General features: G+C 35.3%; 1 long non-coding RNA gene and 2 pseudogenes across 1 annotated transcript; 2 read left to right on the top strand and 1 right to left on the bottom strand.

Moving 5' to 3' along the window:
• Positions 1–15,788: 15,788 nt before the first annotated feature.
• LOC139814917 (uncharacterized) lies at positions 15,789–17,398 on the top strand (annotated as a pseudogene).
• Positions 17,399–19,414: 2,016 nt separating this feature from the next.
• Positions 19,415–20,178, bottom strand: LOC139814522 (uncharacterized). The gene is made up of 3 exons (XR_011732478.1): positions 20,002–20,178; positions 19,549–19,947; positions 19,415–19,453 (listed from the first exon to the last, which is right to left on the bottom strand). It is a non-coding gene; the product is annotated as an uncharacterized lncRNA (long non-coding RNA).
• A 2,202-nt stretch (positions 20,179–22,380) lies between these two features.
• Positions 22,381–23,742, top strand: LOC139814916 (uncharacterized; annotated as a pseudogene).
• Positions 23,743–27,938: the final 4,196 nt, after the last annotated feature.

Raw genomic sequence — 27,938 nt, 5'->3', positions numbered from 1 at the left:
GAAAAACTGAATGCTTGGATGACTTTTATTGCCATGGCCCTCTCTATGGCGGCTCTCAAAGAAGTTAATCCCTCTAACTGAAGAGTTCGTTTTACGAAACTGTCAGAAAGCGCCGCAACGAACTGGGCGCACGCAATCTTATCCCGTACCTCGGCCGAGCATTCCGAATAGGCTAAACGCGCTAAACGTTCTAAATCCGCTCCCAAAACAGATCTTCTCCGGGTTTTTGTCTCCGATTAGTGAACTGGGTGTAAAACGTTTGAGACATATGCGCTTCGCCAAAACGCAACTCTAACCTAGCCTCTAATTCAGAATAGCGAAGGCTCTCGAATTCGGTTACCCCATCCAATACGGCACGCGCTTTCCCTCTTAAGCTCGAGGCTAAAGCCACGGTTCTCGAAGATTCCTCCCAGCCATTCGCTTGCGCAATTAAATTGAACTGTGCTAAATATTCGCGCAGAGGAACACTCCCGTCGAACGTGTCGGGCTTTAATTTATAACCGAGCGACGTCTCACTCGAACCTCCACACGCGGTGCGCCCCGCACACGAGCCCTCGCCCGTGCCCATCACACGCAGCGGCTCGACCGAATTTCCGCACGCGGCGCGCCCCGCACACGCGCCCTCACCCGCGCCTATCTCACGCGTCGCTTCATTCGAAATTTCGCCGCGAGAAACATTATTGGAGGGACTTAGCTGATGTACGGCGAGTTGCTCCTGAAGACGTGCCACCGCAGCGTCGCGTTCCTTCAGGCGAGCCTCCAACTCGCTGCGGAAAAGCTGTTGCTCCTGCTGCTCCAGCCGCCGCTCCTGGCGCAGCTTTTGAAGCTCCAAGTAGACAGTTTCGAAAACGCCCGCCTCTGCCTCCGTCGCCCCCGCATCCTGCGGATGGGTCGCGCCCGCTTCCGTTGTTGCCGACGCCGCAGCCTGCGAACGGGTCCTCGGCGGGGTGTGCGTGATCGTCATCCTGTTCGGGATACTGCGTTCGTCGCCTCTTATCCCGGACGAGCCCCCAAAATGTTACGCTCGTCGAGTAAGCTCGCCGTCGTAACACTATCGCGCACTCCACACTCGCGCACGTATTTCGCGGAACTCGCAAAAAGAAAGAGAACTCAAAAGAACTTAAGAAATGTGTTTATTCCAAGCTCGTAAAACAGAACGCGTGCGGATTCCAAAAATCCGCCAGACAGAAAATCAATAAATCCATCAACAAACTCCCGTTGTCAAGGAGCGCGCTTCACAGCTTTCCGCGACTTCTCCACTCAGTGTCCAGCACGGGCGTAACAATACATTTTAGAAACGGTCAGTAAACTTTTATAAAACCATACTCTTTGAAATAATACAAGCGATAATAATTTTTATAATTACCTCTCTATATTATATTTTAAATGTGCATGAATTTTTTTTTAACTATATTTGTAATGTCATCAACTTTTCACGCTTGTTGAATATTCATATATTAACTGTCACATTAATATATTAACCTCGCGACACGACGCGAGCTGTCAAGTCACGACACACACGCACGAAACTCGCGGAACTCGCCGCGATCTCGCGATCACCCGGCTTCGACCGGCCAATCAGACACGCGGAAAAGCGACAACACTACGTGCGAGATATTCGACTCCAAACAACAACTTCTCGCGTCTCCATGAATTTTTTTATTATAAATAGATTTTTGTAAGGTAAACGTCCCAGTGGCCAGACACGTCCCGGTAGCCAGACAAATTGGAAAAAAATATTACTATTTATTTAAACAATTAAAAATGAAAATAATAATTATTGTAAAAAAACTTTAATATTTAACAATTAATTGGGAAAAGAAGTAAACCTAATTAAACATTTTTGTATTTAAAAAAATTGATTAAATGAGCATGTGTCTGTTGTTTGTGAAAATGATGGCCAATCGTTAACAGATTCGTTAAGCGCAAGCATATGGCTAATAGTATAAAAATTGGATATTTAATTATATTTGTAAATAAATAATCAATTATCTAATTTTAAAGATTAGTTAGAAACTCGTTTTGACGAAATTCATCCTAAAAATCACAATTAAAACGATAATTTTGAGTGTCCGGATACTGGTACATTAAAAATATCAGTATTCCCAATCGCCGGACGCATGTGCGAACGCAATTTGTTAAAAAATGAGAGGTTATGTCATGCAGTGTCACTTGTTGGAATCGATAGATTTTTGCGATAAGTGTAATAATTACATGTTTCTAAAGGCATTTGTCACGTCTGATGGTATAATCACCGCTATATTCCACCCGCATAAATTTTTCGATTCTCTACCTTCATTACTAGAAGTCCCCAGCACCTGAAAACAATATAAGAATAAATAATCACACCTTAACTTAACTGTCATAACAATCACTCAGCTGATGCGAGCACGCGTTCTTAAAGTAGTAGACACAAACCTAGAAAACATGGCTGCCTTAAAGTACCCTTTCAAGCTTAAGCCTCATTTTCATGAATCACACTATAAACTTTTGGACAATTGCTTGTTAAAATTCCCCAGAATCACTAAAATTGATCGTAAATGAATATTACAGGCTTTGTGAGATCCTTTATGCAATATAAATTCAATTTAACACACGTATAAATGCATAATCCGTAAGAATAAACTCAGAAAATTAAAATAAAATATAAATAAATAAATTAAAAGCAGATTATTTATAAGAACATAACCTTTTGTGCCTAAGAAACATTATCGCGCTAAAATAATAATTATCTCATTAGCATTTTTTCAAACATGATTGTTATAAACAATTAAATTATATTATTAACAGACCTAGCTAGTGTGACCACTGGAACTATCACAAAAAGTCAAATAACTTTTGGTTATAAATCATTGTTGGATCTCTCAAAATAAACTAATTAACAATAAAATTTATCATAAAATTATTATTAAAGATGATGACTAAAATCACTGCAGACACTCAGCAGAGCATGTCAAGTAACCTCACAAAAACCCCCACATCATATCTCTTCTTAATTCCGAGATATAATTAAAAATTACGGAAATCCATAAAACACAGAAATTTTAAACAATTTAAAATAATACCCTTAATTGTCTGAACACAACAAAAGAAACCCCATCTCTTTATCTCTTACCGTTCTCGAGTTATAAATTATTAAAGTTTCACGTCCGCCATTTAAAATATCTACCCTTTGGACTTACAGAGACCAAATCACTTTTACATTAATATTTTAGTCTTTTATACATTTTAAGACCGAAAAATTTCATTTCTGAACGAAAATTTTGACACTTAATTATTATGATAAAATTTTTTATTAATACCCTAATAGCACAATGACATCCTGAGGATATCCCCATTAAATCCCGGAGTGTACTTGGGATGTCCTGATTCCTCAGGTAGCAAATGATCCCCGAATTCTAGTCCTAGTAACGTCCTGAGGATGTCCCGTCGGACGTTCTGAGGACTTCTATGGGATATAAATTGATTTCCTGTACTATGAGGATGCCCATTTCTACCTGCACGATACCTTATTAACATGATATTAGAATTATTATTATCACCGTTAACATCACTTTTATCAATATTATTATTAACAAAGTACATATACACTTACTAAAATTAATATAAATCTCGAGCGTCAAGCGCCGAAACGTCACCCACGAACCTGAAAAGATAGGATTGTATATGCGTAGCATAAAGAACGCGAATCCGAGCGAGATGCGAGTAGTGTACGATCTGAAAGAGAGAAAGAGAGAGTCAGATATACCATATTAACTGTTAGACGAAGAGAGCAATATCTTTTATACTTTAGACATGCTAATAATGACTTTAATTGTACTATTGAATTATTCTACTGTATGTAAAGTATGTCTGAAGAAACTTAAATAATATTCAACAATATATTTGCACATTTTAAAATTAAAATATTAAAGATTTCTTATTTTCCTTTATGATAAAAGTCATACTAAGATTTTATAATGAAAGAAGATACCGCTCTTATTACAAATCGCTGTTAGACTAGAGAATAAAAATAGAATTTAGACGAGTCACCCGTATGACTCATTCGAGTGAATCTAGATCATATATGGACATGTCGAAGCAGAGCGCAACGCATGACCATATAGGGTAATGAATTTCAAGACACCACCCTATGATTCATTGCTGGCAAGCAAGCCACACCACTAGAAGCAGACTCACATCCACTAGACAACGCCCTATGACTCATTGTAACGAGGTGCGGTCACCTCCCACTACCGTTTCCAAAATTGTATAAAAGCGGAATCTTTCACCCTCTCGACGGAGAGTGTGGAACGAGCCAGGAAAGGTCACATATCTTATACTTGTTCCATCCTCCCACATAAGCCACTTGTATCGTAAAAGTTCAACAATAAATATCATACTCTTTTATATCAAAAGAAAGATAAAGATTATTGAATTACCTACCTTCGACGGATCCAAGGAGCCATAATCTACATCGCCGACCAACAGCTAATTATCCTGGGGTTTTACCTCCTTAACTGCAAGAAAAAGAACCCATCAACGGAGATGTTCTGCCGGATCAAGCCACCTCGCATCACCCAGGACGTCACACAAGCCATAACTGCGAACACATCAGTACAGCGTGACAGTCGAAGTCATACTAAATGACCGATACATAACAAATAAATAGATGTGTTCAAAGGTAGAAACGAGCAGAACAAAAGTGTAAATTATCTGTGACGTCCTGGGTGATGCGAGGTGGCTCGATCCGGCAGAACGTCTCCGTTGATGGGTTCTTTTTCTTGCAGTTAAGGAGGTAAAACCCCAGGATAATTAACTGTTGGTCGGCGATGTAGATTATGGCTCCTTGGATCCGTCGAAGGTAGGTATTCAATAATCTTTATCTTTCTTTTGATATAAAAGAGTATGGTATTTATTGTAGAACTTTTACGATACAAGTGGCTTATATGGGAGGATGGAACAAGTATAAGATATGTAACTTTTCCTGGCTCGTTCCACACTCTCCATTGAGAGGATGAAAGATTCCGCTTTAATACAATTTTGGAAACGGTAGTGGGAGGTGACCGCACCTCGTTACAATGAGTCATAAGGCGTTGTCTAGCGGATATGAGTCTATTTCTAGTGGTGTGGCTCGCTTGCCAGCAATGAGTCATAGGGTGGTGTCTTAAAATTCATTACCTTATATGGTCATGCGTTGCGCTCTGCTTCGACATGTCCATATATGGTCTATGCGAGGACTAGATTCACTCGAATGAGTCATACTGGTGACTCGTCTGAATTCTATTTTTATTCTCTATTCTAACAACGATTTGTAATAAGAGCGATACCTTCTTTCATTATAAAATTTTAATATGACTTTTTATCATAAAGGAAAATAAGAAATCTTTAATATTTTAATTTAAAAATGTGTAAATATATGTTGAATATTATTTAAGTTTCTTCAGACATACTTTACATACAGTAGAATAATTCAATAGTACAATTAAAGTCATTATTAGCATGTCTAAAGTGTGAAAGATATTGCTCTCTTTATCTAACAGTTACTATAGTATATCTGACTCTCTTTTTCTCTTTTTCAGATCGTACAATACTCGCATCTCGCTCGGATTCGTGTTCCTTATGCTACGCATAATACAATTTTATCTTTCTCAGGTTCGTGAGTAACGCTTGGGCGCTTGACGCTTATTAATTTTAATAATAATAATATTGATAAAAGTGATTTTAGCAGTGGTAGTGATGTTTCTAATATCTTGTTAATAATGTGTCATGCAGGTAGGAATGGTTAGCATTTTCATTAGTACAGCAAATCAATGAAACTAATTGTTTATGTATAATAAGATTTTTATTATTTTTGTATCTCACGAATGGTTGGGAATTTGATTGGAGTGTATAGAAAACATATTGCAGGACTTTCACTAAAGTATAATATAGCATTGGAAAATTTTATTGTTAATATATGTATTTGTTAATAACAAATTATTAATTAAATAAATTGGTACTTTTTAATTTACATATTAATATTGTTAAGCTCTCTTTAGTCACACGGTTTTAATTCTACAATGAAATAATTTTTTTATAAGCCACTTTATTTTATTGTTATAAATTTTGTAGGTGTACTGATGCAGAGGTTACGTGCGCGGTCAGAATTCGTGTTTACCCGAACGAGTTTTCATCCACATAATTGTTTCATCCACATAATATGGACGAAAGCAGACGGAGGTACGTATTTTGTTAATTAATTAGATGTAGCGATTTGTTAAAAATTATGTTTTTCATACGGGCTTGAAGAGGAAGGTTTAAACTTAATTTACATGCAAACGGGGTATTTTTAGCCGGCGTAGTTTAAGAGATATTAAGGATCGAAGTTCGATCCAGTCGAATTTTTGATATTTAGGGCGTATAATATCAATTATATGGCACAACTCCCATGCTAAACCGTTATACCGAGTGTCTTTCCCTTTGGAATTTTTTGTAGCCTCATAACCTGTTGTTATGCATAACCTGGGGCACATGTTAACGGGTATTATTAGTGTGGTTAATTATTTATTTATAATTGTTTATAAAAACAAGTTGCAAAATTGAACAATCTTGTAGTAAGTATTTTTTCATTAAGTTGATCGGTTTTGCGAGATGATTTTGATGACGTAGTTAGTAAAATGGTATTGATATAATTTTAATTGTTTATAACAATTGTTTTCAAAAATATTAATAAGATAATAATTATTTTGATGTGGTGTTTTTCCATAAATATAAGAGAATGTATTTCTATAATTGTTTTATCTCCGTCTATTTGTTTTCATTTTTATTTTAATTTATTAAGAGTCTATATGGCTATCCTTGTCTTACTCTCTGTGAACTGGTATTAAATTATCCTCGTCTTTCATGGGGCGAATGTTCAATTTTCAATCTCGTTTATTAGTTTAATTAATTTAAATAGAAAATCGTTAACGGCGTTAACGTTACTGGTGTTTAGGAGTATGAGGGATTCCATTTTTATCATAATAATTAAGTGTCAAAATTTTCGTTCAGAAATGAAATTTTTCGGTCTTAAAATGTATAAAAGACTAAAATATTAATGTAAAAGTGATTTGGTCTTTGTAAGTCTAAAGGGTAGGAAATTCAAAATGGCGGACGTGAGACTTTAATAATTTATAACTCGAGAACGGTAAGAGATAAAAAGATGGGGTTTCTTTTGTTGTGTTCGGACAATTAAGGGCATTATTTTAGGTTGTTTAAAATTTCTGTGTTTTATGGATTTCCGTAATTTTTAATTATATCTCAGAATTAAGAAGAGATATGATGTGGGGGTTTTTGTGAGGTTACTTGACATGCTCTGCTGAGTGTCTGCAGTGATTTTATTCATCATCTTTAATAATGTTTTTATGATAAATTGTATTGTTAATTAGTTTATTTTGATAGATACAATAATGGTTTATAACCAAAAGTTGTTTGACCCTTTGTGATGGTTCCGGTAGTCACATTAGTTAGGTTTGTTAATAGTAAAATTTAATTGTTTATAACAATCATGTTTGAAAAAATGCTAATGAGATAATTATTATTTTAGTATAATAATGTTCCTTAGGCACAAAAGGTTATGTTCTTATGAATGATTTGCTTTTAATTTATTAATTTATATTTTATTTTAATTTCCTTAGTTTATTCTTATGGATCATGCATTTATTTTCGTTAGATCCGCGTGTCAAAGTGAATTTATATTGCATAAAGGATCTCATAAGGCCTGTAATATTCATTTACGATCAATTTTAGTGATGCTGGGAAATTTTAACAAGCGATTGTCCAAAAGTTTATAGTGTGATTCATGAAAATGGGGCTTCAGCTTGAAAGGGTGCCTTTAGGCAGCCATGTTCTCTAGGCTTGGGCCAGTTACTTTAAGAACGCGTGCTCGCATCAGCTGAGTGATTGTTGTGACAGTTAATTTAAAGAGTGATTGTTATATTACAATATTGTTTTCAGATGCTGGGGACTTCTAGCAATGAAGATAGAGAATCGAAAAATTTATGCGGCTGGAATATAGCTGTGATCATACCGTCAGACGTGACAATCGCCCCTCTATACTATCTCTATTCTATGCCGCACGGTCACCTCTCACTCGTCACTTTCCTTACCTTTTTTCCTTTTTACTGCTTCCTCCCCTTCTTAACCCTTTCCTAAGAGACAAAGAGAAGGAACAGGAGGAAGAGATAAGTAGAATAAAACGATTGGTGGAAGAGAGAGAGGAGGAAGTAAGATCGAGAAGAGAAAGAAGAGAGACCGTAGAGAGAAAGGAAGAAAGAGAGAAAAGAGAAAAAATCGAGAGGAAGAAAAGGAGCCTGATATGAAGGAAAGTAACAGGAAGAGGGCCAAAAGAAAGGAAGGAATTCTTAGAAACGATAATGGAAAGAGTAACGGGGAGATTAATCCCGATAAAGAAGGTTCTGGAGGTGACGGGCACTGGTGGACAAATCTTAATATTCATGGAATTGGAGGAAGAGGAAGATAAAGAAGAAATAATAGAGAAATGCGATAAAATTTGGAGGAGGTGGGAGGTAGGAGTGGACGAGGAGCTAACGATGGAGGAAAGGGCCTACAGACATAAACTGGTAGAAATGGCAAGGGAAGAGAAGCAGAAGGGAAGCACCGTAGTTCTAACAAACAGAAGACTGTGGGTTAATGGAAGGGAGATGAAATGGGAGGAAGAGAGAGGTAGATGGAGGAGGTTATGAGGGATGAAAAGGAGGTAGACACACAGGAAGAATGAAAGAGCAGGGCGGAGAGAGAAGCATTTCGCAAAGCAGAGGAAAAAGGAGACAAATGAAGTACGAGGCAAAAGATACAAGAGAGATGGTTAGGTAGAAGCGGGATGCGAATATGAAGGCTGGAAGGCTCGGAAAATAATAGAAAGACAATTATGATCGGAGGGACACAGAAGCAAAGGTCTACTAAGAGTTTGATTTTTTTTGGAAGTTTTCTTTGGAAGTTCGAGATTTTGAGGATTGATCTTTAGAGGCTTGAATTGTATAATTTTCTTTCTCTGATTATTGTGATTGTACAGGGTTGGGCACGTCCCTTCAAAACGCCGAGTTGTAAAGGTTTGGGAACGTTCCTCAAAAACGCCCTTTTAGGCCCCTTTGGGGTAATAAAGTAACTATCGTAACCATAACCGTAACCGAATCATCTGTCTTAAAACATTATCTGTAATGATCTGTGTATTAATAATTATAACATTAACAATAATATATAAACTGCTTTCAGTATATGCAAGTACCAAGTCCTTGAGGTGCATTTCGACGTTTGGTTAAATTGGTATTATTTTGATCAGCTGCTAACTGGGTTTCCTAATACCTACTGCTGTTCAATATTCTACGCTGGACAATTATACGTGACAGGTATGCTTTATTCAACACACATAAATTACGTGATATTTTTTAATATTTTGTACAACTTGTCATATAACTATTTTGATCAAAAGGTTCAAGTTATTCTTGGTTGCAAAACCGTATAGCAAAGATACTCGATGCCAAAAGATGTAGAGATAGGCAGTGATGGTAGATTTAAGCCACGAGTCATGATGTTTTTCCCCCTCCATTTACGCACAGAAAGGCTATTCGTGCAGCGCAGTCGTCACACGAATAAACATAACGTCTTTGTGTGCGCAAGTAGAAGGGGGAAAACGTCGTGACTCGCGGCTATATCACTGGACTTATATAATAATTAAAACGTTTTAACATTAAATATCTTATGTGATATACATCAGTTAATTCCGCAACCTACGGTAACTTCTAAATTGTCAGCATAACAATTTCACGAGTTATTTAACAACATTTTTTTCCTATTTGTTATTGCCTGCATTTTTTGATAAATAAAAATTAATTATAGATATATTTTTTAAACATTTCAAATTTAATTTCTTATACTTGTAATTGTACAAACAATTTACATCTATAGCGTTTCTTAAATATGAAATGAATAAAGGATCAATCATCTGTTTTATAACATCTGTAATTCTCTGTCTTATAAAAATAACAATACTTAAAAAACTGTTTTTATTTCTCAGAATTGCAAATTCCAAGTTTCCCAACTGTATTTCGACGGTGCCTTTGTTGAATGAAGTCAACTCTATTAGTTGCTCCAAATTGCAATTTTTGATCAGCTATTGGCTGGGTTTCCTACCTACTGCTGTTCAATATTCTACGTTTGACAAGATTTACATGACAGGTAAGCTTTATTGAACACATAAATTTAAAATTTTTTTATCTTTTTTCAAACTGAAAAGTGTTTTTTTATATGAAAAGGAATACATGTTACTTGGGTCTGAACCCATATTTAAAATATTTTTATGATGTAATAATTTTGTTAAGAATATTTAAAGCTACTAGTACTTGAGTTGGTATAATTTACGTGATATTTTTTAATATTTGGTAATGTATATACAAATAAATTTTTTTGCAAGATGTTTTGTCTCAGAAAATATGTAGTTGCAAAATTAATATAATTTTACATGAACCTACAATTAATATATCGTAAACTATTCATTTTTTGATAATCATGTTGATAAACACAAATTTTGAATTGGAACTACTCAAAGTTAAGTTTATTATAAATATTTGTACTATTATAATTTTATTATATGTAATGGTTTTTAAAATTGTCTTATTTTACTTTAACTGTAACTTAACTTTTTACTACGTTTATTTTTTATATAATTTAACATAACTTACTTATTTTTATAGTCATTGTGGCGGTCAGCTGTCTGCCACGTGCGCGCGACCGTACATACGCTACACGAATAGTATGACGGGAGGCGCGCGGCGCGCAGCACGGATAGTAACATAATATCGATCGGCGCGCGGCATGAGTATCGATCGGCGGGATAGTTCGGCGCGCACCGCTGCGCGGCGTATCTCTCTCGTAAGTAAGGTTCGACATCGATCCCTATATAAAGGGCAGCTCAGCGGGGCCTCTCCAGCGATCTTCGAGAACGCCAGTCAGGGCGTGCTACCTATCGGGGCCCCTGACATAAGTCTCTTTTGGTACGAAGTGTTGCTCTACTCTAAGCCTTCGTAAACACCTGCTTGGCAGGGCGTTAACTACAGTAAAGAGACAACCAGCATCCTGCCGCGGAAAGATTTCCGGGGTCGTCGCGACCCAGCCCGTCGGGCGACTCCATATCCGGCTCCTGAGATCAAGACGCTGCCTCCTCTTACTACGGCCTCGGCTCCGACTCCTGCTCTTTTGACTCTGACTCCTGCTCTCGTGACTCCGACTCCTGCTCTTGTGAACCCGACTCCTGTTCCTGTGATCAAGACGAAGGATCGCATCCTGATCACCAAGGTAGAAACTCTACCGCCTGGGAAACGTCTCCAGCAGAACAAATCCAAGACGAAATGGAGATTCACCCCGATTGCCAAGTGAGGTCATACTGACCCAGCAACACTACAATCGGTGGAAATCAGATCATCATCCATTCCGAGACCGTCTCCAGTCCTACCGAGCCCTACACCAGCTCCTGTTCCTGAGGCTACGACGCGAGATCCGAACCTAACCTCCAAGGTAGAAACCTTTCTACCTTGGAAGCTCGTACCCATCACTGTTCCGGCTCCCGAGGACGTACCGGCTCCTGAGATCCAGGCAAGGGACTCTATACCGATCTCCAGGATAGAAACCTTCCTACCGTGGAAACTCTATCCAATCGACGTTCCACCCCGAGCTCCACGTGTCCGACGCCCTATTCATCTTGTCGATCTAGAGAACTCTGTGGCGACTCAGACAGACCACATTTTCAAGACGCCTTCACGACCACGATTCCTGCTGACCCGACTGAGTCCCATTCCGTCTACTCCGAAAGGCAAGCCTAGGACTCCCGGACGGAACCTGGTGGTCCCGCGAGAGATTATCTTTGAAAAAAAGAAATCTATTATCAAGCAATTATTTAAAGAACAATAATGCACATATAACTCACACCAACACACACGACCATCTACACATCAATATAGAAGATATAATTATTTTGTACATAGAGCATGAATAAACCTAGCGAGATTATACCCAATTGAGCACTTCGTTATTTGTGGGAACGACGCACCTTAATCTAATCCTAACCTACACCCCCACAGTCATTAAGTTTAACTTAAGAAAAAAATTACCCCAACCCTTGTTTTTTTTTACATAAATTGATTCATTTCACAATGCAGTGCGTAAAAGTATTAAGACATAATTATCAAAAAATGAATAGTTTACGAGGTATATTAATTGTAGGTTCATGTAAAATTATATTAATTTTGCAACTACATATTCTCTGAAACAAAACATCTTGCAAAAAAATTTATTTGTATATACATTAGGGTGTCATTTTGGAGCAACTTTTTTTTATTTCACAAATAGCATATATACTTGCAGGAAGGTAAAATAAGATACCTATTAAAGTTTAAGCCCTTAATATCAATATTAACAGGTCGCTCATTGCGATTTTTTATTTTTCATTTAGTAAGATAGAAGAAATTTTATAACTATCTAACAAACAGTAATACAGCATTGCTCCACAAGAGATTTTTGTAGTAAATTTACCGCTCTACAAAAAAGATCTCTTATCATTTTTTCATAAATTCAACCGTTCAAAAGATATTCAAAGTTAAAGTTTGATAAATTTTATAAAACTTGTTTTTGCTTCTTATGAATTTTGTATCATATCGACTATCAAAAATTATGAAATAATCAATACATATTTTTGTAAAAAATTTATCGATCTACAAAAAAGGTCTCTTATATTTTTTTCATAAATATAACCATTTAGACAATATTAAGATTTACACTTTGAACTTTAAACCTTAATATCGTCTAAATGGTTATATTTATGAAAAAAATATAAGACTTTTTTTGTAGATCGTTAAATTTTCTACAAAAATATGTATTGATTATTTCATAATTTTTGATAGTCGATATGATACAAAATTCATAAGAAGCAAAAACAAGTTTTATAAAATTTATCAAACTTTAACTTTGAATATCTTTTGAACGGTTGAATTTATAAAAAAATAATAAGAGATCTTTTTTGTAGAGCGGTAAATTTACCACAAAAATCTCTTGTGGAGCAATGCTGTATTACTGTTTGTTAGATAGTTATAAAATTTTTTCTATCTTACTAAATACAAAATAAAAAATCGCGATGAGCGACCTGTTAATATTAATATTAAGGGCTCAAACTTTAACAGGTATCTTATTTTACCTTCCTGCAAGTATATATGCTATTGAAATAAAAAAAAAAGTTGCTCCAAAATGACACCCTAATATACATTTATAAATTATTTTTTCATAAAAAATTATTACACTTTTCTGCTTGTACCCCACTATTACTGGCTTACCTTGTAAATAATATATAATATTACAAGCAGGAATACACTATTTTGTCTGCAATCGTAAATTTTTTCATATTGTACAGATGGAACACTTGACATGAAAATGAATAAAAAACGTCAAAGAAAAGATCTCTTGTATGTATCAAAGCGACACCTTAGAAGAATAGTTGCACAGGAGGCAGATATTATTTGTCACAATTTGTTTGATAGAACTTCATTATCGTGTGATAATAGTAAATTCACAACAGATTTGAACAATGATAGAATTAATTCTACAATAATAGATACTGACAATGATCTAGAATGTGAAAATAATGTCAGTTTTGTACAACAAGAAAATGCAAACATATTTGTACAATATGAAAATGCAAACAGACAATCAGAGTCGGATTCACAACAATCATCTTTAAACGTTTCTTGCGATGAATTAAGCGATCTGTCATTTGAAAATGAAAGTGATAGCGATATTCAAGACGATCTTGCAGTCTGGGCTATAGAACATCTTAATATATAAAACAAAGTCGGGTTAGTTAGAACACTTATAACTCAAGAACGGCTGGGCCGAATTTTTACCACAAGTATATGAAATAGGGGTAGAATTTTCTGGAATAGCAGAATAACTAATAAAATATCGGAAAAATTCATGTGAAAAAAAAAAATTAATCTAGAAAAATATCCAAATACATAGAGGGAGGAAGAGAGGGAGAGAGGGAGGGGGGAGAGAGAGAGAAAGAGAGGGAGAGAGAGAGAGAGAGAGAGAAAGAGAGAAAGAGAGGGGAAGAGAGAGAGAGGGAGAGAAGGGAGAGAGAGAGAGAGGGAGGGGGAGAGAAAGAGAAAGAGAGGGGGAGAGAGATGGAGAGAGGGAGAGAGGGGGAAGAGAGAAGGGGGGAGTGGGGAGAGGGGGAGAGGGGGGACTATTTGCGTGTCTTATCACTACATTCATTACTGTTAGGCGGTACGAAGTTCGCCGGGGCAGCTAGTAACATTATATAAACATACCGCTCTCAATGCATTGCTACTAACGTTGAAGAAACATCCTTGTTTTTCCACACTCTCTTCCGATGCACGAACACTTTTAAAAACGCCAAGACAACAACACACCCGTACAGTTGTACCAGGATCATATTATCATTTTGGTTTAGTGCAACCAATAAAATAAATATTATCTTCTGTAAAAGAGAATATTGATTGCTTAAAAATAGCTATAAACATTGATGGATTGCCTTTAACAAAATCACCGTACCAACAGTTTTGGCCTATACTTGGATCAGTTATTCCTTATAACAACGTTTTTATGATTGGGCTGTATCATGGCTATGAAAAACCGGAGGATATCAATGATTTCTTAAAAGATTTTGTCAATGAGGCTACAGAAATATGCAACAATGGAATTAACATCAATGGTCGACAGATAGCATTGAAGCTTTAATTTGTGATGCGCCAGCTAAATCATTCGTTTTATGTGTCAAAGGACATTGTGGATATTCTAGTTGTACAAAGTGTACTACGCAAGGACAATATGTAGGAAATCGGATATGTTTCCCACGAATTGACGCACTACTTAGATCAGATGATGACTTTATACAAAAGGTAGACGATAGTTATCACAAACCAAATACAACGTGTAGTCTGTTAAATATTCCTCATTTCAAACCTGTAAAAAATGTTCCGTTGGATCCCATGCACTTGATTTTTTTGGGATTGATGCGCAAATTATTGAACTTATGGCTTTATGGAGAACTACAATATCGACTACCACAGAGAGCCGCGGACGAAATTTCCACACGTTTAATTACTCATTTAAAGCCATCAATACCTGTAGAGTTTGCAAGAAAACCACGAAGATTGGATTGTATAAAATTATGGAAAGCCACAGAATACAGACAAATATTATTGTACACGGGTCCGTTAGCATTTAAATCTATATTAATGAAAAATGCATATATACATTTTATGACATCACACGTCATTATAAGGATCTTGTCTTCAGAGGATTTACATGAACACTTAAGCTATGCGCAACATCTCATTTGTTTCTTTATTGAAACATTTATAAAACTGTACGGAGTTAAAAACGCCTCACATAATGTTCACAATTTAAGTCATCTTGTGGATGATGTGAAAAGATTTGGACCTCTCGAGAACTTCAGTGCGTTTAAATTTGAAAACTATCTGCAGATACTTAAAAAATACCTACGAAAAGCGGAAAAACCTTTGGAACAAATTGTGCGGAGATGCATTGAAAAAGAAAACAACTTACACACATCAACTGCTTTGTCACATTCTGCTTCAAAACATTGTATTTATTGTTGTTACATTACGATGGTCCGCTTATACCAAATTGTCACAATCCACAATATAAAGTTATCAAGTTCAACGAAATGACATTTAAAGCTGGGACACTCGCTGATAGCTGTTGTGGCTTAAGTTGTGGCGCAATTGTCTGTATAGAAAATGTGGCTTACTGCGCAAAACAGAATGTTCCTGTCATTATTGGTCGTGAATTCTTGTAAAAGGAAGATCTGTATAATGTTCCCTGCTCATCTTCCTTACTTGATGTTTATTCAGTTCATTCCTTATCTGATTTGAAATTATGGCCACTTAAAAACATTGTAAAAAAATATGTTAAATTGTCAGACGCAAATGAGAAGTTTGCCGTTTTCCCTCGGTTGATGCATTCCTACGGTTAAATCTGACAGCTATCTTTCCATCCTCTTTCCACACAGAATGACCGAGAAGAAAAAAAAAACTTTTATGTTGTTGAATTCGAGGATGGACTTCAAATTATACCCAAGACTTGGTTGACCAGCGATTTAAAAAGAGCCAAATGGCCCAATTGTTACGTAACTAATAAAAGATATGACAAAGCAGTAAAAGATATGGAACAACCTGATTCTACTTGGGAGGAGCATCCTATTGTGAAAGTATTTATGGCATGTCGTGAGTATAAATGTTATATATTTTACTTTTTTTGTGACATTTTCTATATGTAGCATGTTTTTTTATTTTGTTCATTGTTACGTAAAATGGTGATGCTTATTACGATATATTTTTTAGCCGACTATGCAATGGCACGAACAACATTAAAGCTAGCCGAGAAGTTATCAGATGTAAATACAGGCTCTGACCGAGGAGAATATTAAAAAAAAACACGAAAAATAAGAGCTGCTAAAACAAATAATTCAAGCTCTAATGACGACAATAAAGAGTCAACCTCTAGTGACGAATTAGAAACTGTATCCCTTCCAAAACCTTCATCCAAGCAAACTGACATCAATAAAGAGACATCGACCAAAAAAAGAACTCAGGCACATAAAGGTAAGAATACAATAAAGCATTAACAGCAGAGTTGGACAGTTTTACGAATAAGGAATCATTTATTTTTTAATGCAAAATAACTTTTTATTTTAATGAAAATTGTTTCGTCTACCTTGAACAAGAATTCAAATAAAAGTTGTACGTGTTTATACATTTGTGTATAAATATATAAAAAATATAATAACAAATGCTTTTTATTTTATTTATTTTTTTATTTCTTATTTCACAAATTTGATAAATACTGCATGTTCACGTTGGTGTTGAAATTATTTTGAAATATTAATAATAACATATGTTTTACTTGTTCCAGATTCACATCAACCTAATAGAAAGGCACTACAAGGCACTACTGACAATGCTGAATGGCAGGATAATGATAGTACAGTCTCACCTACAAGTTCGGGTTCAAATTATAAACGAGGTTAGTATACAAATCTATATAAATTCTATTTTTTCTATGCAAATAATTTCTACTTTCTTTGCGAGTATCTATGTAAATATATAAAAAATTATAATTACAAATGCTTTTTCTTTCATTTATTTTTTTATTTCTTGTTTCACAAATTACATAAATATTGCATGTTCACGTTGGTGTTGAAATTATTTTGAAATATTAATGAAAACATGTTTTACTTGTTCCAGATTCACATCAACCTAATAGAAAGGCACTACAAGGCACTACTGACAATGCTGAATGGCAGGATAATGATAATAGTCTCACATACAAGTTCGGGTTCAAATTATAAACGAGGTTAGTATATAAATAAATTCTATATAAATTTTATTTTATCTATGCAAGTAATGTCCACTTTCTTTACACGAGTATTTATTATGCATATTTGTATACATATGTACAGTAGCGCTCGAGAGTATTTTGTAGATAATATTTTAGTTCGTAACATGGACAAGCGCTAAGCAACTTTAAATCAAAGTTGCGCGCCATTATTGTATATGAGTAGCCTTTCTAATGTTACACATTAATTGCTATATACCGGTGAGTTATCTATTTTACGATTAAATATTGTTCATATGATACCATAAGTATCTTGTAACTTTCAATCTATTAACGGTATGTTAAATCGCGTATTTACATATATGTGTTTGTATTTCTATAGCCGTATTACAATGTCAAAATGCAAAGAATACTCCGTCAATCTGAGAGAAGCTCCTTTTAAGCTCTGAAACAAGACAAGTCACAAACGAGCGTTGCTAAAGATTTTGGCTGGTTCCAGCAGTTAATAAGTGTTTGGTACCGAAAGAAAACGTCAAGCGGAAGTATGAACAATCTTCCCTCAAGTGGTTGACCCCGCGAAACATCTGTGAGTGCAAATACCCTAAGAGCAAAAAGTCGACTTTAAGTCGCCTTGAAGTCGACTTCTACCGAAACTGACTTGGCAGAAAGTCGACTTTTTTAAGGACGAAAGTCGACTTGAAGTCGACTTGAAGTCGGCGAATGTCTCAAAAAACGCCGACTAAAAGTCGACTTTCCGTCATGACTTTCCCGCCAACTTTTAAAGTCGATAAAATAAACCGCCGCGTACGTCTGGAGGTCGGTTGTGTATCTTGAAACGAGGTGAAAATGACAAAAGTTAACAGATTTTATTAGATTTTGATAAATAAAATCGTAGATACGCTAATGAATTTTCTCACTTTTGTAATTTTTACCTCATTATTTCAAGATACACAATCGACCCTTTGCTGGAGGGCTAAAACTGATGCATTTCGATTTTTTTTTCATATATAAAATAATTTAATTATCTAAAAAACTGTATAATTACAATCCTAATGTTTTATTCTTAATTACAAAAGCGGCCACTGTGTGCCATCATATCTGTGCCACTTCTGCGTGCGCGGATTCCGGCAGCCACTTTTTGTAAGCTGACAACAGAACTAAAATTATAAATATATAATATCCACAGACTTTTATACTAGACCATTAACATCTATGGACGCACTGCCGAAAAGCTGATGCGAGTGCGAGGTGCAAATGTTAGTGAAGGGTGCGGCCATATTGAATTAACAATAAGTCACTATCGGGTGTTTAGTTGCTCATGATGTGCGTTTATCTGCATTCGTTATTACAGTACATAACGAAGCAGGCGAATGTTTTTGTGTTAAATATTGGTACATGTTATCAATAAGTTTGTAAGTCATGCCTTCAACATGTAGCGTACTTGAATGCCGAAATCGAACCACTACTCCTGTAGTATTAAACCCTTTCTTTTGGACATTCTGTATATGCCAGACTATTGTATAGAAATCTTGTATAAAACCACTTGTATAGAATTTGTAGTATAGCATATCTTGACTAAAATCAACATGGCGGCAAGCATCACGGCCGAGATGCCTGTCAGCGGTCTAGTATTGTATAGAAGTCTACTCTATGATAATATCTAAATATTATTTTATAAATTAAAATCTCACATTTTTCATCCAAACCCCAGATTTCTAGCAGTTTGTATTTGGACACGACTCCCTGCGACTGCAGCGTTTGTACTATTGCTTGAGTGCGTGGTATCAACCTGAAAAAATCGTATTGAATTGATGTAATCTATTCGATGAATCAACGTGAAATCGAAAGGAGATAGAATAACGATTTACCTGGCCTATGACTTGGTGATGCTCCCAGGTGTCGTCAGCAGCGACGGAACAAATCGTTTCAGCTTAGGGTACACTTGACCCTCCAAGAAGAAATACGCGAACCACTTCACACCGTCCACAGATGCTCTATATCCATTGATGCCCATCCTTTCCAAATGTACGACACGCGGCAAATGATCTTCCCGGTTCCTTGATTATATCTATAAATGAGAATAATATTCGATCATAATGAAGATTAATATCTTTATAAATAAATAGGAAAAACATTATAAAGCAACAATTGTGATAAAAGTACCTTGGCGGTGGATCAACCAATGGTTCACTAAGATGGCATAGCATGGAAGCGAATTTCGGCAATCATTCGGGTTCTATCGCCGTGACACCTCGCATATACATTTTATTCGTTTCGTACACCTCTTTATAAACCACCTATTCCGGACTGATTTTCCGTAGAACGCACGAAGAATGCATGAACACAGGTTCCTCCATTTCTGATGGTGTTTTGAAAGATGGTTCAGAATGGAGAGGTCGCATTCAATAGGTCTTAATTATCGATGATAATTAATAACACACCATACCTAACCTGTAAGCATGTTTCCACTTGGCCTTATCCTGATCCTCTTTTAGATCCGCCATACCTGCAAGAACTATCTGGCGCAGCAATTTCGTTTCCATGTCGGTTGGTAACGGCATTCTGTAACAATTCTTGTTGTAGACAACCATCTCAAACATATTGCAACATACATACAGTCAAATTCCAGTATTCTGATCTAATCGAGGAAGTCAACGGGAAGACAATGATGACGACGACGACGACGTTTCGTGGCGGTGGTTGATAGCGCGGCGCTTTTTGACGTCTTATCGTGTCCTGTCTCGCGGCATGTATTCCTTGCACTCGCGTAAACTTTAATTTGCTCTTTCAGCCTCCTCGAAATTCGCCGCCATTTTATAGTTTTATAGAAATTTTCCGTCTTTTTATAGTCGACTATTTAGAAGTCGACTTTTAGTCGACTTTCCGCCATTTTTAGAAGTCGCCTATTTAGAAGTCGACTTTTAGTCGACTTTTCGCCATTTTTAGAAGCCGACTAGAAGTCGACTTATAAAAAGTCGACTTACCGTCGACTTTCCGTCAACTGTGCTCTTAGGGTACTTGCGCTTGATCTCTCCTTCCAGTACCAAACACTTACTAATTGCTGGGACAAGCCAAAATCTTTAGCAACGCTTTTTTGTGACTTGCCTTGTTTCAGAGCTTTTAACACGTCTTCTCTCAGATCGACGGAGTATTCTTTACATTTTGACATTGTAATACGGCTATAGAAACACAAACACAAATGTAAATACGTTTAGCATATCGTTAATAGGTTGAAACAAAGTTACAAAATACTTACGGACTATCATATAAACAATATTTAATCGTAAAACAGATAACTCACCGGTATATAGCGATTAATGTGTAACATTAGAAAGACCACTCATATACAATAATGGCGCCCAACTTTGATCTAAAGTTGCTTACCGTCTGCCAATGTTACGAACTAAAACATTATCTACAAAATACTTTTGAGCGCTACTGTATGTGTAATATACAGTGTGCTTCAGAAATCGGTGGCCAAACTTTAAAAGTATATTACATTCACTGTAAGAACAAAAAAAAGCCATATAAACATGGGTTCGGAAACGCTTCCTTTCCAAGTTATAAACACTATTTATAACAAACTTTGGTAAGTAAGTAGACCAAAATGAAGTTATTTTAGCAGGACATCGTTTTTTGAGATCATTTTTGAGAAAAGATTTGTCGATAGAGACGTTGAGCTTCCCTATTATACAGTTTTCATTAACTCGAACATACATATGTAGTGAATATTATAACTTGAAAAGGAAGCGTTTTCGGACCCATGTTTATATGACTTTTTTTCATCCTTTTAGTGTATAGAATATACTCTTAAAGTTTGGTCACCTATTTCTGAAGCACCCTGTATACATATATACTTGTATAAGGGTGGACCATTTTAATCCATCCAGTCGAATATCTCGAAAACCAAGCCCGGGAGAGAAAAATGTTTCAGACAAAAGTTGTTCGGTTTCGAGGGGGCCATAAGATGGTGTCATTGGTTTAACCATGGATGGTCGTTTAAAGCTCACGTGAACGACACCATTTAATTTCTTAAATGGAAACCCCCTATTTTTCAATGCATATTCTTGTATATAGCTAATCTCGAGAGCTTTTCAAAACACTATAATGAAGTATTTTTTCATTAAGAACTTTTGGAATTATAAGGCTTGAAATTTCTAGTATTTTGACATAAAATACAAAATATCTTGTGAAACATTAAGTTTTCGGTAATGTTACCTTAATACTTTTATGCACAGAATAATAAGACAAATCAATTAGCATGAAAAAAAGACATAGGTGCTTTTAAGAAAAAGTGTACAGATGCGTGTTGCAAATTACATATTTTTTCTTAAAGGAACTACCCGATAAAAACAGTACGTGGATCCACGTTATTGCTACGTGGATTTGACGTGGATTCGACGAAATTACGTGGATTCGACGTGGATGTGACGTGACTGTTTTTATCGGGTATGCCTTTTTTTATACCAATTGATTCGTCTCACTCACACTCACAAGGTGGTTAAACCAATGACACCACTTTATGGCCCCCTCGAAACCAAACAACTTTTGTCTGAAACATTTTTCTCTCCCGGGCTTGGTTTTCGAGATATTCGACTGGATGGATTAAAATGGTCCACCCTGTATATGTATATATGGAAAAACTATTGTCGCCTCGACATTTTTATATTAGGATTTTCATCTTGAAATGTTCTAAAAAATCTGCCATTAAAAGGAATAATGGTATCTGTATATATCTGTCTATATCTTTATGATTGCGATCCGCTTAACTCTACAAATGTTTCGAAGCATTTTTCTTCTCCTTTTTTTAATTTATCGATCAATTATTAATATTTATATGTAATTTTGTAGCCAGTTTTTATCTTAAATGGCAGTTAAATACACCTTGTACGAAAAGGAAAACAAAGCATGAAGCGATGAATAACGCTATAGTGAAAGAAAGTAATAGTATTTCATTATTGGAATTAGATTCCGACACGGAAGTTAGTTCATTGAATGCATATAAATCTTTGCCCAAATCCGACGAAAACAATCAGCCAGAAAGTCCATCAATCTCTAAGAAAAAGACCGAAACAATCTCCAAATGCTACTGAAAATGCAACTGTTACTGATAATAGTGCTACAACAGTAGTGAACAAAACAGCTCTTGCACACTTTAATAGTAAAATTACCGAAGATGTGATCTATCCTAGTCTTACGCAAAGAAGTGTTGCGTCTAAAATCAAACAGTGTTTAAAACTGAAGAGGAAAATTCCTGTAAAACGTATAGATTTTGGATTATGTCCTTCACCTACTCATACTTCAACACAAATAGAAGATGATAAATCCTTCATGAATACTGCAGTTATTAATATATTGAAAGATAAAGTTAATGTTGGAAAATAGTTCCTACACTTAAACTTAGCGGGTCTAACGGGCATTGCGTATATCCCTAGACCAATAGCGTTCACATCATCATATATATAGCGTTCAGTGCTCATGTACGACGAGCAAGCAATCACGTGAACAGAAGAAGCGCGCGTTCGCGTTTCGCGTGTCCTGCGGTCGTCGTCACGAAGAGCACTCTCGTTTCGTTCGTTCTTGTGTTAAGTTCCTGCGTTACTTTCGTTCTTGCGTTATCATTAATATCCCAACAGTTAACACAAGTTATCTTTCATCAATAAAAGTGCATAACAAGACCGATATCGAAGACGAAACTTTTTATCTGCCTGCAGAGCAAGCTGCAAATATAAATTACATAAATAATTTCAATTTGGATGACACAGAAAACAAGCCTCCTAAAAAAAAGATGTTACTGGATAAGTTTAATGTGTAAATATTACTTAACAATCGTGGTAATGTGTGTAAGTTGCTTTTATATATCTAATAAAAACATTATTTACAGATGGTAAAAAAGAAAGGACATTTCAAAGCAAATTAACATGCGATGTAAAGCTGACAGAGCAAAGCTAAACGGCCAGGATTGCTGGGAATGCAGAGAAGTAATGCAATATTAACAGTATAGTTATATAAGATATATATTAATTAAATAAAAAAAAATATATAAATAAATTAATATAAATATAAATTAAAAAAAAGAAATATTAATATTAATATTAATATAAGTATTTTTCTCATAAAGTAATTCATGATATTTGATTTTTAGTATTACAAGAGTTTGTCATTGTCGAAAGAAGAACTACAAAAACGGAAGAATCAATGCTCGCGACATCGACACAAATATGAGCGACTAAATACACCAGAAGGTATAGTATTTTATTTGATTATCACTTTTTTATGTTTTATGTTTCATGTATAATACATCTTTTTAAAGGTTTTTGGGATCCGGAGTTTCCCGAGACATCAGGCACTTATTGACAAATACTTGTTGTACCGTATATTTTGCCATTATTTTGCCATTATTTTTATTTTGCCACTTTTTGTAAGTAAAACTTTTGTATAATTTTTACCTCATTAAATATTAAAATAATATAATAAAGTACCTACGTATTAAAATGTCTTTTTACTGTTTTATTGATTACTTCATCTATACTTTAATGTTATTTTTTTACTAATTAAGTATAGCGGACTATGTTTTTATATCAATTTTGCATGGTTTTTTATGATATGTATTTCATCCTATATAACTGGAGATAATAACTATATGTGTACGTGTTTATATATTTGTGTATAAATAGATATTAAAAAAATTATAATTATTATTGCCCTTTATTGTATTTATTTTTAAAAATTTTGTATTTCACAAATTCATAAATATTATATGTTCAGAAATGTGTTAACATTATTTTGAAATATTATAATAATAACGTATGTTACACTTGTGTTTTAGATTTACCACGCACTACAAACGCACCACAGTGCACTACTGCAAATGCTGATGAATGGCAGGATTGGCAGGATAATGAAAATGTCCAAACAGATTGCCAAGGGCAAAGATTACAAATTATGAAGGAAGTAATAAAAATGACCCCCCAAACAGATTGGCAAAGGCAAGGTTCAAAAATTATGAAGGAGGTTAGTATGCAAGTAGTTGATAATGTGCATGTTATCTGTTATACATATATTAAGGCTACACATGTAAATAAAATTCATTAATGTATTTTTAATGTGTTATAGGATCTGAATTTGAATGCTATTTGAATGGATCATTAATAGTCTAAGATCCCGACCTACATCGACCTTCACCCATCTGTTTTCCTAATAAAAGGTATTTTTTATAAAACCTAATGAATAAACAAACAAATCGCAGATGGGTTGCCTAATTAAATCAGCTCAAGGCTACCCTTAATTAAAAATAATTTAATTAATTTTTTTTTATTTCTACACTCATTTGTATTCTCAAAACATTCAATACCAATCGAAAGTACAAAGAATAAGTAGAAAGGAAAAGTTAGGTTGCCTTTCTTTTACTGCTCCCTATTACCGGGTTGCCAGGTATAAACAGGTGAGTTGGTATTACTAATTTACACTCATCTGTTTTCTTTAATTGAACTATACAAAAAATAAAGATAATTTTATTGCGAACACAATGGTATTAGGTTGCCTAAGCAAAATCGATCAAGACTTGCGGTTGCCGCGCTTTAAAATAGTACAGGAAAATTAGGATTTTTCTGCGGAATAATTCGCATGTAGCTAAATTTTTGCATGGACCTTTATTTCGTCGTTAAAAACAATATGTGAAAAGTTCGCATTGACGTGACCTCTGCTAAAAATTTTACAGAGAGTCAAAGGTAAAGAAAAACAGTTTTTCGCGAATATTTCTTTATTCATTAGTCCTACGGCAAAAATAGTTATTACAAAATTTGTAGCTTATAAAATTCTCTACAAAAAATGTTCTATAAGTTTTTTTGTACAAGCAATACTTTTCACGTAATAAATTTTGCAAGATATACGCTGCGCGGTAAATTTACGGAGCGCGCTGACAGACGTCAAATAAATTGAAGCGTCGCACCCGCGCACTAAAAATCATATCTTTTGAACAAATCATCGTACAGAAATGATCAAAGAATCGTTGAAAAGCAGAAACTTTCAGCTTTTTAATGCAATTTGGTTCATTATTCTATGATAATTTTTGAAAATTTTACAATGGTTTAAACAAATTGTTACATGCATTACTTGTATATTATTGTTATTTCTAGCGCAATTTTTCGCAAAGTTATGACGATTTTAATTTTAACGTTTCATCAAAAATTTTAAAAATTACTGAAAATGTCAATTGCTTGATTTTAAAGCAAAAAATTTTTGTAATTTTTTTCCTCTGGTAGGGTCAAAGTATGAAGTATATACTGTAATATCCTGCTGGCGTTTTTTTTTACAATTTGGAACCTACTTGTGGCTGATTTTATGAAAAAAGGCAAAAAATGCATGTAACAATTTGTTTAAACCATTGTAAAATTTGCAAAAATTATCAGAGAATAACGAACCAAATTGCATTAAAAAGCTGAAAGTTTCTGCTTTTCAACGATTCTTTGATCATTTCTGTACGATGATTCGTTCAAAAGATATGATTTTTAGTGCGCGCGTGCGACGCTTTAATTTATTTGACGTCTGTCAGCGCGCTCCGTAAATTTACCGCCCAGTGCATATCTTGCAAAATTTATTACGTGAAAAGTATTGTTTGTACAAAAAAACTTATACAACATTTTTTGTAGAGAATTTTATAAGCTACAAATTTTGTAATAACTATTTTTGCCGTAGGACTAATGAATAAAGAAATATTCGCGAAAAACTGTTTTTCTTTACCTTTGACCCTGTAAAATTTTTAGCAAGGGTCACGTCAATGGGGACTTTTCACATATTGTTTTTAACGACGAAATAAAGGTCCATGCAAAAATTTAGCTACATGCGAATTATTCCGCAGAAAAATCCTAATTTTCCTGTACTATTTTAAAGCGCGGCAACCGCAAGTCTTGATCGATTTTGCTTAGGCAACCTAATACCACTGTGTTCGCAATAAAATTATCTTTATTTTTTGTATAGTTTAATTAAAGAAAACAGATGAGTGTAAATTAGTAATACCAACTCACCTGTTTATACCTGGCAACCCGGTAATAGGGAGCAGTAAAAGATAGGCAACCTAACTTTTCCTTTCTACTTATTCTTTGTACTTACGATTGATATTGAATGTTTTGAGAATACAAATGAGTGTAGAAATAAAAAAAAAATTAATTAAATTATTTTTAATTAAGGGTAGCCTTGAGCTGATTTAATTAGGCAACCGATCTGCGATTTGTTTGTTTATTCATTAGGTTTTATAAAAAATACCTTTTATTAGGAAAACAGATGGGTGAAGGTCGATGTAGTTCGGGATCTTGTACTATAATATAAGTAACAAGCAAATCCCTGATAGAGTTCTCAAGTTCCTTAGTCTCGGCGATAGGTTTGCTCTCCCTATCAATACAAAAGACAAGAAAGATCGTGTAAATTCTGTTGTTGACATAATCAAAAACTTCGAATTTAATATTTATCAAATTCCCGACGATATTGTTAATGAGGCACGTGACCGTATTTCTAACTCTCTGTTTAAGTTTTTGCGCAAAAATAAACATACTAACTACATTGACAGGTTTATATTACAAGAATTTAAATTTTGCAAAAGATTTCTTCGTGATAATGATGATCTTCTTGTTACTAGGGCAGATAAGGGCCAAGTCACAGTAATTTTGGAGAGAAATACTTATGTTAATAAGATGATTGATTTGCTTAATGATAGTTTGATTTACAAAAAACTTAAGAATGATCCCACTAGACGGATAACATCTAAAATTAATAATTTGGCAAAGTCTTGGTTTAGTAAAGGCATTATCAGTGAACAATTATTTAGGCATTTGAATTGTACCAATGGGAACCTCCCACGTTGTTACGGACTTCCGAAGATTTACAAGGATAGCTCACCATTACGAATTATTGTTTCTACTTTAGGGAGTCCACTATATAACATGGCTTATTTTTTACACAACATCTTAGAAAAATCTGTCCCTAAACCGAAGTCATATATTAAAGACGGTTGGTCCTTTGTTGAATTGATTAGTGACGTAGGGATTGGGGAGGATGATGTTTTGATCTCTTTGGATGTCGCGTCTCTTTTCACTAACATTCCTAAAGACCTTGTTTTGAGAGCGATTGAACGGAGGTGGAATCACATCTCTAAAGAGACGAAGCTCAGCCGTCCTCAATTCTTGTCAGCTGTGGACTTGATTCTTAGTTCCACTAGTTTTTCTTTTGATGGTCAAATACAGGGTGTTCGATATAAAAGTAACCACCCGAATAGGGGAGGTAGATTGGGTCAAACTGAAAAGAAAAGTCTTGTACCATTTTGCAAAATTCGCAATAGTTAACGAGTTATTAAATAAAACGTCTGAGCGAATGAGCGCACAAGGAGCGATAGAGGCGGGCCTCGGCGGCTGGCTGGGCTGGCACGGTGCCCGGCGCGCGGCGAGCGGCGGGGGTCGAGAGACGAGCGGCGAGCGGGGCGCGGCGCGGCGCGGCGAACGTCGAGCGACAGATGTTATACACTGCGGCGAAAAAGTATTAGAGCCAGCCCATACTAAACT

The sequence above is a fragment of the Temnothorax longispinosus genome, chromosome 6, assembly GCF_030848805.1.
Source record: "Temnothorax longispinosus isolate EJ_2023e chromosome 6, Tlon_JGU_v1, whole genome shotgun sequence".
Classification (NCBI taxonomy): Eukaryota; Metazoa; Arthropoda; class Insecta; order Hymenoptera; family Formicidae; genus Temnothorax; species Temnothorax longispinosus.
Note: the sequence above shows the minus strand (reverse complement) of the source record. Positions and strands in the feature narration are given on the sequence as shown.